This window comes from Ambystoma mexicanum, chromosome 6q (genome assembly GCF_040938575.1).
Source record: "Ambystoma mexicanum isolate Mex_15411 chromosome 6q, UKY_AmexF1_1, whole genome shotgun sequence".
NCBI lineage: Eukaryota > Metazoa > Chordata > Amphibia > Caudata > Ambystomatidae > Ambystoma > Ambystoma mexicanum.
Genome location: NC_090937.1, coordinates 712,671,735 through 712,691,534, shown reverse-complemented (window position 1 = coordinate 712,691,534; position 19,800 = coordinate 712,671,735). Strand labels below are relative to the sequence as shown.

The 19,800-nt window shown below is 44.9% G+C and overlaps 1 protein-coding gene across 2 annotated transcripts in view; it reads right to left on the bottom strand.

The window, feature by feature from the left end:
• SMAD1 (SMAD family member 1) overlaps nt 1–19,408 on the bottom strand; it is a 540,132-nt gene extending 520,724 nt beyond the window's left edge. The window contains exon 1 of one of the 2 annotated variants that reach the window (XM_069631222.1): nt 19,276–19,408. The gene's annotated coding sequence lies outside the window, so the exon portion shown is untranslated. The remainder of the gene's footprint in view (nt 1–19,275) is intronic. The other variant, XM_069631223.1, reaches the window with a different exon arrangement.
• Between the last annotated feature and the right edge of the window lie 392 nt (nt 19,409–19,800).

Genomic DNA, 19,800 nt, shown 5'->3' with positions numbered 1-19,800 from the left:
TCTCGCCGCCAACATTCTGCAAATACACAGCACACAATTTCTTGCTCGACAAGTCAATTATCGCTAGCAAATGGCTAGTGTACTTTTTGAGCCCTAAAAAGCCTAGAAGGTTAACTATATTCAACACAAAGTTCCCCTGGTTTATGCAGGAGGCATTTTCTTAATACCAGAATTGTGGGGCTTTGAAATGTATTAAAAAAATAACACCACAAAACATTGCACCGGCTGCCAGTCGCAAAGACACAGAATAATCTTATGGATTCTTGATCTGTTATTAAAGGAAATAGTGCACGTTTGGAAGTTGGGGGAGGGAGTCATGCACGGCCCTAGTAGGTTTATCTCAGTATCCTGTATTAGAAGCAAATACTCTTGTTCATGCCTCCCAGAACCACCAACACTGCTCTAATAGTTAATGGTTGGGTACCCAGGCAGCTTCCTCCCTCATCTACCCATCCGTTGATCATTGGTAAACACAGAGCAATGAATCACTGGGAGAATCAGAAAACGAGTGTACGAGATTGACACCAGACAAATGAGTACAGGCAAGTGGGTGGGAAAGGTTCCATGGAAAGGAGGCCATGTTGTAGCTTCATACATTTCATATTATGTTGAAGTGGTGCACCATGACAAATTGCAATAAAACCATTTTGAAGTGTCTTGACATTCCATTCAAGGAGAAGTTACACCTTGGCAATTAGCCTAACGTTGCAAGATATAGCCTATATTAAAAGGCACACACTCCAGGCCCTAAAACATGTAGTCAATCATTGAGGGGCTCTCTTTTGATGCCGACAGACACTTCAGATATTTCAGTTGCAGCACTAGCATCAGCCCTACAGATAAGGGGTGTATCAGTCACTTTTACTCCCTAAAAATAGACAAATACTGCCAAAATATTTAAATAGGGAGTAAAAATACCCCTCTCCCAGCCCCAAAACAGGAAACAGACATGTAGAAAGAACCTTCTGGACATACATTTATACTGCCTAAAAAATCATTTTACTCCCAACTTTAAAATATATGGAGTAAAATACTGCCACTTCCGAATCTTATCTAGAGCACCAACGAATATGCCTTACAGTTGGTGAAATTTCCAAACACGTATTTAGTCAAGTTCAGGTTATGTATGGCCCTGTGCAACTCCTTGGTCTTTCTGCCTTTTTCTATTGCAGATGGGACTTTTAAATAAGACTATAATTTTGTTGTTGAGAACACTGCTTTAGTCACTAACAGTATGGTTTATTAGACCTCTTTTAGAACTTACTTTATTTAAAGTAACAGAATTGATTGGCTAGCATTGTAACTGTCAACACTGCACTTTGAAACCTACACGCCTAGTTACATGACTGGGGAGGGCGGACACAGACAATGAAGGATCGAGGGTTTGTATGAACTAATGGAAAAATACTTGAATCTGAGGAAAGGGACAGCCAACGATTGGCCTTACTAGAAGGTTTGGGGACAGGTGATGGATGTGACAAGTATGCCGAGAACTGATGGTGAGATCAAAGAAGCACTGTTTCGGACCGACATGGCCCTTTTCGTTTGTCTTTATGAATGTTTGGTTTTAAATTGGTCATTGGTTGGTTTTTTCCCAAAGAAAAAAAGTCGAGGGAGGGAGGGGCGGGGGAGAAATCAGTATAAAGTACACAACATGCATGCATGAAGCTTGATGAGAACATACCAACCGCATGGTCTGCCCAGGCCGGGTCCAAGCAGACATCTCCAAAAAAGACCTAGAAGCTTCCTGCAGGTAGAGCCCAAGTTCTTGCACTAGGCATGCATCAACACGGCACCAGCCACAGCACTCTTCCAACTAAATTCCTATTCCATTTCTTGCTTAGCCCGAAGCACAAAGATAACTTACAAATTGCAAAGATCCGTTTTTATAAAAGGAGGAAATAGTGCCGCAGATGGGGTTCAGCTTCATGGTCAAGAGTGTTTTAGTTCAACTCGTTTTGAAAACTATGGCAGTAGAAAGAAAGAACATCTATACAGCACAACACAGTCACCCCAGTGCTATCTGAGTGATTAAGTTACCCCCCTTTCGCAAACCCCCCCCCAAAGACTAAAATCACTCTTAAGTAGGAAGATCGTTTTGTGCTTTGGTGTACCGTGTTCTTAAACACAAAGAAACTGGTGTGTCCCAGCTGTGGTTTGAAGGAGGCAAAGAATAAAAGCATTTCACCCCCAATTGTCCGAACAACTGAAGAAGACATCCATGCAGCAGTGAAAGTCTGCTAAAACATGCGCGACACGCTTAAAGGCTGGCGGGGTCAACCAGCAGAACAAGGACAACCCCCTGCCTCCGGGGTAACCCAATACCACCTAGAAACGATCCTCTCTGGGGTCTCCACAAGCGAAGAATAATGATGCGCACCAGGCAGACATCCATGCTCCACAAACACATTGCTGGTCCATTTCTACACCGCCTGTACATCAAAGAATATTAGGGAAAAAATGATGCCGTCATGTAAACAAAAAGACTGATTCTGCCCGCTTTCACTGTTGTCTCTGAACGTCACTGAAGTTTACGTCTGGCATCTGTGTTATTGTGTTTATTGTTTTGCGATTAGCTCAGTGCTTGTGTACCAGAATGTAATGGGGCTTAAAAAGTAAAATTGTATCCCAACGATCTGCAAACAAACCAAACAATCATATTTAAGAACCGACAGTCCCAGTGTTTGATTTACACAGGTTGCTCCTTTTCTTCAGTTGTGTAAATGTCGAAAACAAAAGCAGTTCAAACTAAGGTGTACCATTTCCAACAGTCAGGCTATTAATTACCAGCCAAACATGGCCAACTCTTGAACACCCCTAAAACCAAGCTGCACCAGCGTGAAACCCTCGCATATTTTAAAACGACTTTAGAGAAAGGAGCGCAACCCTACAAAAAACGAAAAGCAACTGTTGGATTAGATTTTGATCACTTCTGTCTTTTTGCTCATTTTGTGGCGGTGGGGGTGATCAGAGGTTTTCTTGAACATTTCACAAATTGTACAGAATTGCAACGTTCAAATGGACTGCAACTATCAAATGCACAATCGTCACGTCAAAGCCCATTAACCCCAAATCACCCCCCCCCTCAAATCTCCACGCCAAAAGTAGTCCATATAAGCATTTTAGTGCACAGGTGGTAAAGAAACACAATTATGTGTGGTAAAGTACTGCAAAGTAAGCAACTCACTTACAATGCCTCTTAACGATGATAGATCGAAATACATCAGCCTACCACTTTGGCTAGCATAGTTACACCAGGAGTACTTAGTCGTCCAAAAAGCCAAAGACCCACAGCCTTGTAGGGCATGTCAAATCCTTATTGTTCATTTTAAAAAGTCCAAAAAAGGGCCCTGATCTATCCCCCCCCCCCAAAAAGAACTGACATTTGACCATGCAAAGAATGCGTCATTCTTTCATTAAAAACAATACACCACATTTTAATATCCAATTCAAAATGTTGATAACCTTAGGTGATTTCCACAAGCCAGCAATCAGTACGCAGGCAGCCAACAAGCCCATGGACAACATATTACTGACTGTATGGCTTGTTTGAAGAAAATCCCTCATCTATAGGCATACATAAACAAATGGATGTATCTCTCAGAAGTCGCCCATCACTGATCACTTCAAGTTCATGCTACACCTGGTACCAAAATATCATATGCTGGGGGGGATGGTGGAGTGCCCCCAAATACGTAGAAGCGTACCCGCTGACCCTCACATCCTCCAGCACAATGGCTCAGCACTACCAGGATTCTATACCACATTAGAGCCGTCTTCAGGTTTTCCTCTTTATATATACAGGAGATCTATAAGCCCTCAACCATACCTTATGCCAATCCTCTGTAGCAAGTTCAACCACTACCACTTTATGCCAGACGCAGGTATGGGTCATGGGAGCCCCTCAATCAGCATCAGACAGAAGAACATGCAGCCTACAAATAAAGCCCTTATTCTAAGGGGAAGCAAAAATCTGTTTCCGAAAATCAACATGAGGCAGAATCGATGATAGTTTGCCATTATGTAATATTCAACGCCTTCTTCTCATGCTGCTGCTCACCATCCCACCCAAGCCAAAGAAGTTCTTACACTGTGAATGATTTAATGCCTCAGCCCGCAAATATGCGACACGTATTCACAGCAAACTTGTTGCCAACAATCAAAATCCCTGCCTTTACATCCCAATGAAATAAAGTGGATTGCCATGTATGACCCATATGTAATAATTTCAAAAAGCATTCACTCATTCACACAGCATTCACTTGCTCAGTCCCTGATGCTTGCAACCAACCATGCATACATCTTTTACTTGCTCATTCACATACTCATAAGTACACACATAACATACACATACAACTTTACATTTTAGACTTGGCTCAGCTTCGGTCTGGATTCTGTTCCTCTCCAACACTGCCTCCTGTGACAAGGCTTCTCTGGCACCTGCATGCATGAAAAGGAAGCACAGAGCCCTTCTGGTTCCTACACCTGTGCACAGGAGCCAGAAAAGTTTCAGTGCCCCCTCACTAATTGGCGTTCAGTTCCCCAGCCTGCATCCCCAATGAGCCATGCAAGGCTGGGGAAGCAAAACATCCCCAGTCTTGCATGGTCCATTGGACATGCGTGCCAGGGGACATAAATTGTCAGAGGGAAACCATGTTTCCCTTTGAAAGTTTAAACCACTGCTCCTCCATAATAGGCCAGGGTATGGGTGGGTTGGCGCACCCTCTCCGCTTATGGGTGTGCCACCCCTGAAAGGTGGCAGATTAACGGCAACCAAAACTTGAAACGCGTGTTGGGGAATCATTTGATAGGGTAGAATGAAGTTTTCTGGCAGGTATTCTGATTGGGTTTGGCTTAGGAAAGGGGTATGGTAAAATGATCACAGCAATGTTCCCAAATTCCTGTCAAGGTAAAAATCAATGGACACCATTCTGACGAATGTTCTCTCTTTAGTGGAACACTGCAGGAGTGCCCAATGTCTGCCCTACTGTTGGTATTAGTGGTGTTGGAGCCCTGGATAGTTTCCATGCTCCAGCCGTATGAGTATTAGAAGCGTCGCAGCAAAATACAGTCACGTGGTCTTGCTACAGACACACGACTAAGGAGAGATCGGGAGAACAATCACATCCAGTGTTAATATCACACTATAAGTACAGAAGTCGTCATTATCAACGTTAACATGCCGTTCAGAGTGACCCCCCAACTGTCATGTTGGAAACCGTACCATTTTACATCCGTTTTGGTCTGACCCCGCGCTTCGCGGTTTTGTCTTTGCCACTAGGCGGAACAAGGAACGTGCAAGCTTCCATCAAAGCACTTCTCCGCATATGCTTTGGTAACCGCGGCTATTCTAACAACTCGCATTTCGAGTGCAAAATAAGCACCAAGGAGCACATGAAAAGGTCAGCCCAGTGTGCTTTATCCTTTCGACTTTTGTTCTACTGTCCCAACGTTATCGGTCTTTGCCGGTCCGGTGCATTTTTTGTTTCGCAGTGTTGGGTTTAAAGATTTGTAAAACTATGGCAAACAATCCAATTGGTTTTTCCTTTTGGTTCCATCGATAACGTTGTCACCAACCCACAGACACAGACTTTCACTTTTTTTTAAATAAGTTTAATAAGAGAGCTAACACCATCAGCAACTCTTTATGTATTTTATGTGGTTTTGACAAAACATTGCGGATTGGTGAACCACATAAAACCTAGAAGCATTTAGTTTCCCATTTTAAAATTTACATGTAAAAAAGCGGTTTTCCCAGGCTAATAATATCTAGTCAGTCCTTGCCATTTTTATTAAGCCCCCTGTTGCCTTACTTTCTTTTAAAGAGAAAACATCCTACTGAAGCAGATTGTGTGATTATCGCTGCTACTACTTATAAGTCGGCAGTCAGGTAAGCCTTATCTGCAAATAGATATAAAGGGTATACAAACCACTATTACCAATATTTGTTCTGAAGGCATCCAACTTATTTGGTCTGCCGTTTCCCCTTCCATTCCTTAGGTCGTTACTTCACAACTAAAGAAGTCACCCCTAATGAGCTGCTCTCCTCGGTTTTGCATCAAGCGTCACAAAATGTATACGCCATCTTTCTAGTTATTGACATGTTACCTGATGTTTGTAACATCACCCCCTGAAGAATTTCCCGTTACTTATCCTATCTAAGGTCAATGGGAATGAAACACGTCGGGCTAATGTTTTTTTGTGAGAATGCTTTCACAAGTCTAATAAGGCATTTATAGCTGTTACGCACTTAGAACTATAGTAAATGTCTAAACATTACAATATAGATTTTAAGATTTGACATCAATTGTGTGTTTCATCTTACATGTTATTGTTGCATTTTTTTTCATGTCACATGGTTGTTTTCTGGTATACATTGATTAGTTTTGTCCTGTAATTCTAACAGTTACTTTCTTGTCTATGGTAATTGGTTTTCTGTTTTCTTCTAGGTCCTATTCTAGGACCGTTTCTCTAGAACACACTTGGTTTACAAACCTGTTTTACTGTTTTTGTCCAATGGTTGTTGTTTAGCATACTAGAAGGTGCGACGGGTGTTATACCGTCCTCTTTTACTATTTTTATTAAATGGTTTTTAATACAAATGTAAGAATAAAATAAAAAGAGATACATATATTTTTTCAATCATGACTGTAGTGTCATTTGTTGCAATCGAGAAACACAGTTCTTAATGTCTCCCCATAGATGAATCTAGATCTCAAAGGGTGAGCCTCAGAGGAGTGAAGACTATTTTTTGGTAATTTAAACATTTTGTATAGGGCACTGATTTAAGCCTCTCTCCCCTGTTTTCAAAAAAACCCTAGTCCTCTAAGTTTTTCAGTTGGAGCCCTGGGCACAGGCAGTTGAGGTGAGCAGGTGCATCTTGGGTGTGGGTTATGAGGGAGGATATACAAGGCATCCTATTTTGCCAATGCTCTGTTTCTCCAGATCAGAGGTTAGTACACCATTGTTGTCCTACTTGAGCAAAACTTCTACACTGCCAAAGGTCTGTCCTTTGGAGGCATCCAGAATACATACCTAAGTGAGCTCCCTGCTACATCAACTTCCATTTTGTACCAGAGTATGGGTTCAACCGTTGCCTAGTAATTTGCAACAGTACAGCCGCAAAGTGCTTCAACAAATGAGGGCAGACAAGGACCCTCCCTAGACACAGGGAAAATAAAACGTTAAAAAGGTATTGGTACTGCGCACCGTCACCAACGGAGTTGGTCCCCAGGCGCTCTGGCAGATCTGCAAACGAGAAGGTGGGATGGGTGAATAAGGTGAAGAGGAAGTATGATAGTGAGAGGAGTGGTGTTCTGTTGGCAGCTTCAACTCGCTATACACCGGGAGCTGAGCTTTGGTGCGAGTATCGGATCGATGTCAGTCTTCGTGTGCTGTTGGTGCGGCTTTTGTGGTGTTGCAGTGTTGTAAATGCGTACGGGTTGTTGTGCGAGAGATGGTTGTGTGAGTTTGAGTGAGATAAGTATGCAGAAACGTTACGCTTTTTTGGTTAGTGGGTTACATGACATTTAACATGCTAATATTCACAATTCTGTCCTTTTGGATACTTGCAGTCTTCTTCCCTCCAGACAAAGCACATAACCCCTCCCAGTAAAGCGAGAAGAGGCCCTACCAGAACCTGTATTGGCAGTGTTTTAAAGGCATAGTGAAGATTTTTCAACCGAGAATTCACCCACTCCACATACGCAAGTCCTGCGGTATTTTAGCAAGCAGTGAAGGAAAAGTAGCCACACAGGAGGTTCCCCCACTTGCTCGATCTGAGGCAGTGGTAATGAGAGGCAGTTTGGGGCTGTCTAAAATTAACTTTGAAGTCTCTGGCCAAATGACATCTTGTGAGGAGCTTCATCGGGGTTGGAAGCATAACCTCTGATCTGGAGAAACAGAGCATTGGCAAAATAGGATGCCTTGTACATCCTCCCCCATAACCCACATCCAAGATGCACCTGCTCACCTCAACTGCCTGTGCCCAGGGCTCCAACAACACTAATGCCAACAGTAGGGCAGACATTGGGCACTCCTGCAGTTTTCCACTAAAGAGAGAAAATTCATCAGAATGGTGTCCATTGATTTTTACCTTGACAGGAATGTGTGAACATTGTTGTGATCGTTTAACCATACCCCTTTCCTAAGCCAAACCCAATCAGAATACCTGCCAGAAAACTTCATTCTACCCTATCGAATGATTCCCCACCACGAGTTTCAAGTTCTAGTTGCCGTTAATCTGCCACCTTTCAGGGGTGGCACACCCATAAGGGGAGAGGGTGCCCCAAACCACCCATACCCTGGCCTATTATGGAGGAGCCGTGGTTTAAACTTTCAAAGGTAAACATGGTTTCCCTTTGACAGTTTATGTCCCCTGGCACGCATGTCCAATGGACCATGCAAGACTGGGGTTTGCTTCCCCAGCCTTGCATGGCTCATTGGGGATGCAGGCTGGGGAACTGAACGCCAATTAGTGAGGGGGCACTAAAACTTGCATTCTGGCTCCTGTGCACAGGTGTAGGAACCAGAAGGGCTCTGTGCTTCCTTTTCATGCATGCAGGTGCCAGAGGAGCCTTGTCACATGAGGCAGTGTTGGAGAGGAACAGAATCCAGACCGAGGCTGAGCCAAGTCTAAAATGTAAAGTTGTGTGTGTATGTTATGTGTGTACATATGAGTGTGAGAACGAGCAAATAAAAGATGTATGCATGGTTGGTTGCAAGCATCAGGGACCGAGCAAGTGAATGGTGTGTGAATGAGTGAATGCTTTTTGAAATGAATACACTGTGTGAATGGATGTGTGTTTGTGTTGGGTTTGTGCCGTCCCAGGGGAGGGGAGATTGATGAAATATTATAGATGCCCAGTAAAACATATACACACATATATATATATACACACATATATATATATATATATATATATATATATATATATATACACACACACACACAAAGTAGTTACGTTTGTGGGTTTGTATGTGGCATTGATCTTGGGGACCTAACTCCTCATGAACGGTGAGGTCTGGCGTCATGAATTTTTCTTGGAATATTCTTTATTTCATTGCAGAATTAATGCAACTATTTCTACCTCGATAGTCATCCCTTTCCCGAGAAAAAAAATAACTTTTTCTGATTTTTTAGCATTATGTTTTGTCGTGTTCCACGCACCATCTACAGGTAATTTTTTAGAAAGAGCTCATCATCGCGCTGTCTGTGCTGAACTGGTCTTGCGTTTTAATGTCTTCCAATTATTTTTAGAAGATAGTGAGTCTTTTCATTGATTTCTTTTGCAATAAACTCAATACGTGTTATTAATTGACCACCACATTTTTATTTACCTCAAATTAAATTCTCACATGAATATCATATTTGTAGGCTTACTCTGATTATTTGCAGTGTGTGTTTAGCAGTGATAATGGCCACCACTGTTAACACTGCACATAATCAGAATAAGCATACAAATATGATATTCATGTGAGAATTTAAATTGGAAATTGTATCGCGTTCTTCCTTTGTGGCAACAACAATATTTGATCATCTTTTTTGGTGGAATATTAAAAGAAATCTGAGAACCGACATCCCGGACAAAGCCAGATACTTAGGCTAGTCTCTAATGAAGCAAGCATGATGAGCGTTATTGAGTGGCTAGACTGGCATTTAAGTGAGGCCATTCTAGCTATACTATCTTTTGTGGCATGGCATTTTTTTAATGGGCATCTATGATGAACCAAATATGATGAGTGTAATTATGTGTCTAGAATGGCTTGCATTGGAGGAGCAACAGGTGTTCTAGTTGTTGCATGGCATTTTCAATGGCAAAACCAACAGGAATATATTCTTATGGGCGGATACTAGCATAGGTATTTTAGACATGTTTTCTTATTAGCATTATGCACAAAACAAACAGGATTAAGTCCCTTATATGGGAATACAGACCTACATTTCCATGCTGGCCGCACCTGTGTATTTTATACTGGCATATATTGTGGAGAAAAGCATCATGAAAATGCATTGGGAAATGATCCTCTGCACTGTTGGTGACTTGTATCTATTGGATATCCTTATGAATTACCCCATAAAACCGATTACCAATGGCGTTTCTTTTTTCCCCACAATGTTTCCCAGAATGTGCTGCATAATGCAACATTTAAACCCATTATTCAAAAAAAGGTGGGAGAACCCCTTTCAACCACCTGGCTTCGTTGGGGCCTCTTTACGATGCTCGGTCGCCTTCACATATTTGTGGAAAATAGTTCAACCCTTTACACCATTCCGACTATAAAATAAATTACTAAAAAAGAAGGAAAAAAAATACGACACGCACTAGTCGTCACCTTTTTCACTGCATCGACATCACACTTACACAAAGTAAAAAAGTCCAAGCCACCTTCTTAATGTGTCCTTCAAATCACAATTACCTCCCCACACAAAACTTAAATTTGGTCTAAATGACTCCTTCGGATATTAAACTTAACTATAGCCATTAGTACTATTTAAAAAAAGAGACCGTCTGTTAGCTCTTTTCACTAAACCTATTTCTCTCAACATTCAAGGTACAGATTTCCCCATTTAGGCTGGCCTGGCAAATTTGGCAAGTTCAAATGTCACATTTTGCAGCTTCTGAATTAGCACATCCACCCAGTAGACTCAGTCTCACCAATGGTGGACCTCTGTAGCTTGTGCATTTGCTTTACACATGTGACAATTTGGATAGAAAGAAGGGTCAATAAAAACAACCTCTGTTAAAAAAGGGTCAATAAAAAACAACCTGATTCCAAGATGGCCGCCGCGGAGACGAGCTGCGTCTAAGCCGCGCTCGTACCGGGCCGCCTAAATTAGCACAAATCGAAGCGAAGGCAGCGCAGCACACGAGTGGACCACCACTCCCAACGCCACCCGTGAGCTCCAGACGATAGGGAGCACGACTGCGGGGCGCCGAACGCCGTGGACGGCACTTTACGGGGAACTCTCCCCTCCCCCATCGGTAGATTCCCGCCGCAGTGGAGCGGAGGGGGCAGACCGCCAGCAACGGAGCTTTAGGAGAAGGCACAGAAGCAGTGGGGGCGACTCCTTACCCCTCCCAGGAGTACCGAGGAGGCATCGCCCCCCCCACCCCAGAGGGAACCGGACCACGGGTGGCGGCAACAGCGGGCAACAGAACGATCAGACCGGCCCCCCGACCCCCAGCACCCTTCTCAGAGTAAGAGAGCCGCAGAGAAGACGCCCGGAGACCAGAACCAAGGGCACAGGGACACCGAGTCACGAGCGAGACCCCCAGGACCACGGGGCAGTAGCGGAGAAAGTCGGCGAGCACCAAGGAAGGGGGAGAGAGTGAGGGGACCACAATAACCCGGTGAGAAGAGACCCCCCCCCCCCAGAAGGGACTGGAGCAGCGTGAAGGAGGGGTAACATTACCCAAGTAGAGGGATCCCACCAGGCGCCGCCACATCTAACTGCAGCAGGGAGATATACAGCCCCTTCAGACTATACAGACTCCAAAAGGAAGAGCTGAACTAGGACCCCACAGACAGAGGACACAACCAGTAGGCGAGTATACCCAGCTACAAGTCACAGGAAACCCCAGCTGAGCGGTGGGACCATAGAAAGGAACCCCCAAGGCCAAGACAGTAAAGCTACACGAGGAAAGGAACACACCTAGGGAAGAGAGGACCCGCCTGAGCAGACCCAATGCAGGCATAGACGTATTGGACAGGACGCCCAGGGGCGAACCAAGAAGACACCCTCTTGAGCTACAGGGGGGGCACAGCACTAAGCACACAGGGGACCATAAGAAGCCCCCACATATACCAAGAGACAATCATAACATGTCAAGGGCCAAAAGTAAAAATAGTGCCTCCCAGCAGACCACGCTCCCCCCAAAGCAAGACGCAAGTATCCTGCAACTGTGGTCGGCGGACTCCACGCCACAAGCGAAGGGAAGGCCGCAAGACAACCAACAAAGGGACGAAATGGCACAGGCGACCCCCGTACAACCCCCATCCAGGGATGACATGCAATCATGGTTCCAGGAACTCCAAGAAAAATTCATGTCCTCCGTACAGGAACAGTTCACGACGATGAAAAACGACATGAAACAAGCGGTCCAAGACCTCAGGATCGATGTGGCGAAACTGGAGGAAAGAACCGATATACTGGAAAGAACGCTCCAAGGGATAGATGAGGAAACGCAGCAGACGAGTGAAACCCAGGAACATTTGATGAGACTCACCCATAACCTAGAGATCCAGTGCGAGGATTTGGAGAACCGCTCCAGACGCTCCAACATCCGCATCAAAAATATGGCGGAAACAGTACAGGACAGAGACCTAATGTCGGCAGTTAAGGAAGTGTTCAGCAACATCATAGAAGCAGCGGAGCCAGACACAATCGGAGTCGACAGAGTCCATAGGGTCGGCCCAAAAAGATCGGGGGCGCCGGCGGAGAGACCGAGGGACGTCCTGGTGGCACTTACCTCCTACCTGCAAAAAGAACAAATCCTGAGGAAAGCCAGAGATATGGATCACATTAGAATGAATGGTCAAGAAATACAACTGTACCAAGATCTGGCATTGAGCACACTGCAGAAGAGAAGGGCGATGGCCCCACTAGTCAAGGCCCTACAGGCGAAAGGAATCCGATACAAGTGGACGTTTCCATTCGGGCTGATGTTTACATGGGAAGGGAAACAACGGAGAGCTACCACTTGGGAAGAAGGCCTCAGCATAATGGACCTTAGGGGCGATACGGAGGAAGTGGAACAGGCGGCACCCAGCGGAGAGCAAAGGAGAAGACCTAAAGGATGGGAAACGATCAAGCGCAATAGACCATCCAAAGGAAGAGAAAATCGGGGGAAGCAGACATAAATAGAAGAAAAGCCACAGTGATAACGGAGGGCGCCAAGCGACAATGCATCAAACTCAGGGGAAGGGGGCGGGAGAGAACACAGCTGCTGCACAAGAACTGAAGAAGGCGGCCCGGGATGGACCACTCGGCTTGGAATCGGGTAAGATAAGACATTTATGTGGGGTTTAGGAGTCCCTACACACACAATCCCCGAGAGGAAGGAGGGCAGGGAGCCTTGGGCGCAACGCCCTGGCATCAGTAGGAACCCTTGCCCTACTCGGGGGCAACAAGTTTGGTTCAGTTCTGGTTATCAGTTGGGGGGGGGGGGGGGAGAGTTAAGAGGGCGGGGAATGAGGGATCGGGACAGCAGCCAGAGGGCAGCGGAGAAAGAATGGATGTCAAGTACTCTGAACATTTGCCTAACAAAATGGGGAAGATACGCATAGTGACCTACAACATAAGAGGGATGAATCACCCCGCAAAAAGGGTGAAAATGGAGAAATTATTCAAAAGGGAAGGGGCGGACCTCCTTCTACAAGAAACACATATAAGAGCAAAAGACAAACAAAAGGCTAGGATAAGGGGATATACAATATGGGCCCAGGCTAACGCCACAGACAAGAGGGCGGGAGTCATAACAGCAATGAGGAACGGAAGGGACGCCGTACTGGAGAACTACGTCACAGATAAGGAGGGGAGGTATGCGTTCGCAAATGTGTTGCTGGAGGGACAGAGGATTACCCTAGCGTCAGTATATGCGCCCAATGTGGGACAGGACAGCTTTCTAAGAGACACCCTGGACAAATTAGAATCCTTTGCAAGAGGGGAAGTGATCCTGGGAGGAGATCTGAATATGGCGTGGGACCCACAAAGAGACAGAAGTACTGGAGGGGCACAGTCAGGGGACTCCATCGAAAAGACTTAAGCAGCAAATGGATCAGATGGCCCTGAGTGATGTATGGAGGGAACTCAGGGGGGACCAACATGGATACACTTACTTCTCACATGTTCACAACTCGATGTCACGAATTGACTACCTATGGGCTTCGGTGGGCCTCATGGGCAGAATTCAGGAGGTGGAAAAGGGGGCAATCGCACTATCGGATCACGCACCCTTGTGGCTCGATATGAAACTACAGGGGAAATCTAGGGGGCTGTGGAGGTGGAGACTGCCGGAGGACATAATCCAGGACATGGTCACGGGGGAAATCATAAGGGGAATGATAGATGAATACTTCACGGACAGCGACACTGGGGAGGTATCTACCTCCACAGTCTGGGAGGCGTTCAAAAGCAGTGATCCGAGGGAAACTAATGGCACTAAAAATGGCGAGGGAGAAACAGAGGTCAGAGTGGGAAAAGGAATTGGAAAGGTCAATTACTGAGATACAAGGGAAAATTTTGACACAACCCTCCAGGGAACTTCAGAGGACTCTTAGACACACGCAGGGCCAGCTAGAAACGCTGCGCACAAAGGGAGCGGAAAGGAGCCTTCTATACTTAAGACAAAGGTACTACATAAAAGCAAATAGAGCAGATAAGTTGCTGGCGAGACAACTGCGGACCAAACAGAAAGACATGACAATCAAAAGTATCACAAATATGAAAGGGGAACATTCTACACGTACACAAGACATAGGGGAAGCCTTCAGAGAATACTATCAGAAGCTGTATACCACAGACCAACCGGGGGCAGACACACAGGACACATCTGAAATCCCTCACATTCCAGCAAATTTCACCGGCAGACAAGCAGGCCTTAGAAGACCCCATAATGGAAGAAGAAGTAAGAAAAGCTATAAATGAACTACCGAAAAATAAAGCCCCAGGCCCGGATGGCTATACGGCCCCATTTTATAAAAAATATGCGGATCAATTGAACCCGGTTCTAACCAGATTATTTAACTCCTTTAAAGAAAGTGGCAATGTGACCCCCTCCATGAACGAAGCGAAGGTCCTGGTATTTCACAAACAAGGGAAGGACCCTTCCTCCCCTGCCTCTTATAGACCAATATCATTGATAAATGTAGATGCCAAAATATACACCAAAATCTTAGCAGCTAGGCTCTCCCCGTTACTTCCTAATCTAATTCACCTAGATCAATCAGGCTTTATCCCAGGGAGACAAACACACGACAATCTCAGAAGGGTCACCCATCTGGTGGAAAAGATTGGTATAAAGCGAATCCCAGCAATCCTCCTGGCACTTGATGCCGAAAAAGCATTTGACCGGGTGGAATGGTCCATGTTGTTTAAGACACTTCAATGTATGGGATTTGGGGAACACTTTATTGCCAGAATAAAAGCAAACTACAATGCCCCAACATGCAGGGTGGCCATCAATGGGGAGGTATCGGAAAAGGTGTATATTTCTCGGGGAACTAAACAAGGGTGCCCACTCTCTCCCCTATTATATGCTATATTCCTTGAACCACTACTGATGAAAATTAGGGAAGCTGCGGATGTTAAAGGGATAGAGATGGCAGGCATGCAACACAAGATTACCGCATATGCGGACGATATGCTGTTGGCACTAGAGGAGCCGGACCGATCACTGGCTGCAGCAATGGGAGAGCTAGAAACTTTCGGGGCCATTTCGGGGCTAAAAATTAACAGAAACAAATCAGAAATTCTAATACTAGCAGGTGACGTGGATAAAATTAGGAGAGAAGCAAGGGCACTCAACCTAAAGATAGCAAAGGAGGGTATTAAATACCTGGGAATCACTCTCACACACAAGGTAGACCAACTGTACAGTAAAAACTACCCGCAGCTACTTGCTAGCGTTCGAAGAGACATAGAAAGATGGAACCCACTGCTGATATCATGGTGAGGTAGAATTCAGGCAGTAAAGATGACCATACTCCCAAGGCTCCTATACCACTTCCAAGCCCTGCCGGTGGGGATCCCCCGCTCATTCTTCAAATCACTCCTGAGGGTAGTCTCAGTCTTTGTGTGGAAAGGGAAAACTCCGAGGCTATCTAGGGCGGTCTTAACCTCGTCAACTAGGGAAGGAGGGATGGCACTGCCCCACTTTCAAAAATACCACCATGCGGCCCAATTGAAGGTGCTTCGGGAATGGCTGGGAGAAGACCCACAACAGATATGGGCTGCACAAGATAGGGCGGTGGCTAGAACCCCACTAGTGGAATTACTCTGGAAGCAGAAACAACACAGGGACCCCAACATAGGGATCAGCGTTATACTGAGCACGACCCTGGAGGCATGGGACATCCAAACAAGAAAGGGCGCAATGACCAACACAACAGGCCCATTCACACCCATATGGAGGAACCCGCAGTTTCCGCCAGGGATGGAGCAAGGAACATCAGACAAATGGGAGGAGGCTGGCATAACGAAAATAGGGGAAATGTTCTGCAACAATGAAATTATTCAATACGAATCATGCCTCGCACTCCCAATAAGAACCACACGGAATAGATATACTTATGAGCAACTTAAGCACTGGCTAAAAACTCCCGAAATAGCGAAGGCGGCTACGAGAACCCTAACCCCATTTGAGAAATACATTACAACCAACTCAGGGGCAAAGAAATGGAAACGCTGGGAAGGGAACTAACGAGAAAACAGTGGGAGGACATGTGGGCCCAGATCTCCAAACTGACAAGAGCGGTGCAGATGAGAGAAATGTGGATCAAAACAGTGACTCAGTGGCACTACACGCCTGAGAGGCTACACACTATGTTCCCAGGAACATCTAACCTATGCTGGAGGGAATGCGGAGAAGTAGGGACATGGAAACACATCTGGTGGGCCTGCAAAGGGATAGTGCCGTTCTGGGAAGAAGTTAAAGGAGAAATGGGTAAGATATTTCCAGATGTGGGACAACTAGATGAGAGCGTATGGATGTGTGGCATGGGAGATGACACTACAAGAAGAAGCTACACGAAAGCACAACGGAGAAGTTTTATGGGACTTCTCATCGCAGCATGGACAACAATTGCTCAAAACTGGAAAAAGAAGGATACCCCGCTAATATTTATGTGGCTTCAAAAAGTATGGGCGCAGCTAGCAATGGAAAAAGTCACACACATAATCCAAGGCACTAAGAGCAGGTTCACCGAAGAATGGGGCGGGGTTCTGGAACACTTGCAGTCAGACTTTATGGAACAATGGTGCCCCCACAACATAAAGGTCACGGACATTTTCAATGCATAAAGACATCCACGAATTAAGTCCCAAGGTCCCAGGGAGGGGGAAGGGTGAGTTGCGGGAGAAAAGTTAGTACAAATTTCGTTCCTTTTGTTGTGTTACGACTAATGAAAATAATAAAGATATGTTTAAAAAAAAAACCTCTGTTAAAAGCTACTGAAAACACATGTCATCAATAAAATACTAGATTTTTTTATCCTATAAACATACTGAGGTTAATGTTCTTTCAATTAAACATACCACAGGTTTCAAGCAGATTAAATAGTCCTCTGCTCGCCTGCCCCAAGTACAAAATACCAGATCGCTGTACAGGCTTTTGACAAATAGCCCTTCAAAAGATTAGTCACTACCACACCAGTATGATGCTGTTTTCCTAAATGCTCAGTTTACATCAAAAGCTTACTTAGTTGAGGCAGAAGCCAGAAAAGAAAAGAAAACGCCAGTCGGTCGAACGTTTATTATGGTACAATGTAGCATAAGCTTAAGTCTTAAGCTGCACAGTGCAACCAAGCAGGGGTCACAGTGCTTATGATGACATTTCTTGGCTCCCGTTAAACATGGTAGCCCGTTTTTTTGCATCTTCTAGATTTCTGCATTAGATATACTTCCTCTGTGGCCTCTCGGTGTACTGTCACCATGCTGCCCCACTTAGCTTCACATTGCGTTATTTCACGTCTCAAGGGCACTTTCGAAGTAGCGTCTACAGAGAGATGAACGTGCCTCCCATAAGAATAATGCTTTGCGGCCCTAGTACCAAATCTAAGCCATGTGGCACCAGCCAATTTGCAGGTTCAGCCCCACTTGTGAAGTAAGAAAAAGTGGGATATTATCCAGTTAACAGGAGCCTTTACATAGTATGCAACAAATCTAACTTCCACATGAGTGGCAAACTTGACTCTGTCCGTTACTCATTACCCATTATGCTTCAAATGTCTTCTGTACGTGCCCTAATGCTCAGTTATACATACACTGCTAAAACACACAAATTTGGCACCAAGAATTCAGTAGTTGCTCCTAGTTGCCAATGCTGTCAAGCTAACCAGGTAATTCTAGCGTAAAACCAAGAGGCAAGCAGATCCTAACAATTTCAAACCCTATATATTCCACCAGCCCAAATCATGTCCATCCAATCATTCATCCAACCATACTCACACAATCCAACCAACCATATTCACCCAGTCATCGAACGTTCACCCACTCATCCATCGAAAACAACCATGTTCAGTTAATCACATATAAAGAGAGACAATACTGGTTTTACCAATTTTCTTTCAAGAGTGGTTTGTAATGTGGAGATGAAATTACTACATGGCCAGAAACGTATCCAAGAACATACCCATGTACAGTAAGCGGTCCCGAACCAGTTGTGGCTGAATATAACGGGCAGCAACATCTTCTGTATCCAGGAACATACCCATGCACAGTAAACCTTCCTTGACCAGTTGTTGCTGTGAATATTTATAATGGCTAATTGCCAAAGCTTTGGTAAGAAGCAGTAGTTTAGAATTTCAGTGCCGATTAAACATTTGTATTCAGAATTAATTTGAGGAGATCCATGTTTTCAATAATCAGACTATGAAACGTAAACGAATCGTTAAGGTAAAACGAGGATCATACTCCAAAGAAGTGCCCGTTTAAGTTAGGCTCGATTCTGCCAAGGCAATGCCACTGCTGGATATGGTTTCATTTTCACTTCAAGTTGTAGATTACTAGTATGAGTTAAAAAAAAAAAAAAAGTGTACCCAATTGCAGAAGGGAGAAAGCCACAGGCCGATTTTTCATGCAATTCTGGGTCTAGAACTTAGACATTTTCCATTATAAATTGAGCACTACAGTCCCAGAACTTGAATGAAAAAAACAGGACTGGGCGACTCTTACGCGTGGAATTGTAAAGCTTCAAGAGCTCTGGTCCATGTCACAAAATCCAGCGATGGGACATTATGAACAATGATGCATTCTGGGACTTGTAGTTTTTGATCCCTTGAACTGACGCCAATAGGCTAAAGTAATAGATTACAATGCTTTCCAAAAAGAATCCCATGAGACCCCGCCATCCGATACCACAGTTGCACAACAAAGCAATAATTAGGAGGGTAAATAAGGCGATCACGAAACTTTTCAGCGTCACGCTCATATTATCACTTGAGAGAATGGCCCCGGCCCCCACGGCCCCCACTGCCGTGCGCTGAAATCGGCAAACACAACACAAACACTCCGACACAAGTCAATTACGGTTAGAGTAACGCGCCTGAACTTACGTTTTAGCTGCCCCGCAGACGAATAAACAATCATTCAGTGGATTGCAGATTTACTGAGCAACAGAGGCGCGGCCCGCGCCTGTCCCGAAGAGAGTGTCTTTAGTGTCTAATTCCCATCCGAGGAACGGACCCTATCAAAGCTCCTCCTCTCTATCATCACGTGAGCTCACGTTACGTTCTTACTGTGGACGTCTTAATGTCAAGCTCGCCTCTGAAGCACGCCCGCCTCCTCTTAGTACTCATGTGAATTGCACGTTACGGAAGTCTGTGATTTACTCACAGAGTTCTAAAGAAGTTATCTGTGGATCTATTATGCTTACACTGAGCCTCAGCCGGGGCATCAGCCTACTACTTTCAACATCACGTCATCATTGCAAGGCAGGAACCCGAGAGAGAGCATCGTGGCTGAGAGCTGAAGAGCTCTCCCGAATATGAGGGCTCGGATTTACAACTCTTTTGTTAGATAAAAGGCTGCCTTGTAGGCAGCAATTAAAGCAAAAGGGTCATGGGGCAAGTTACCCTTTC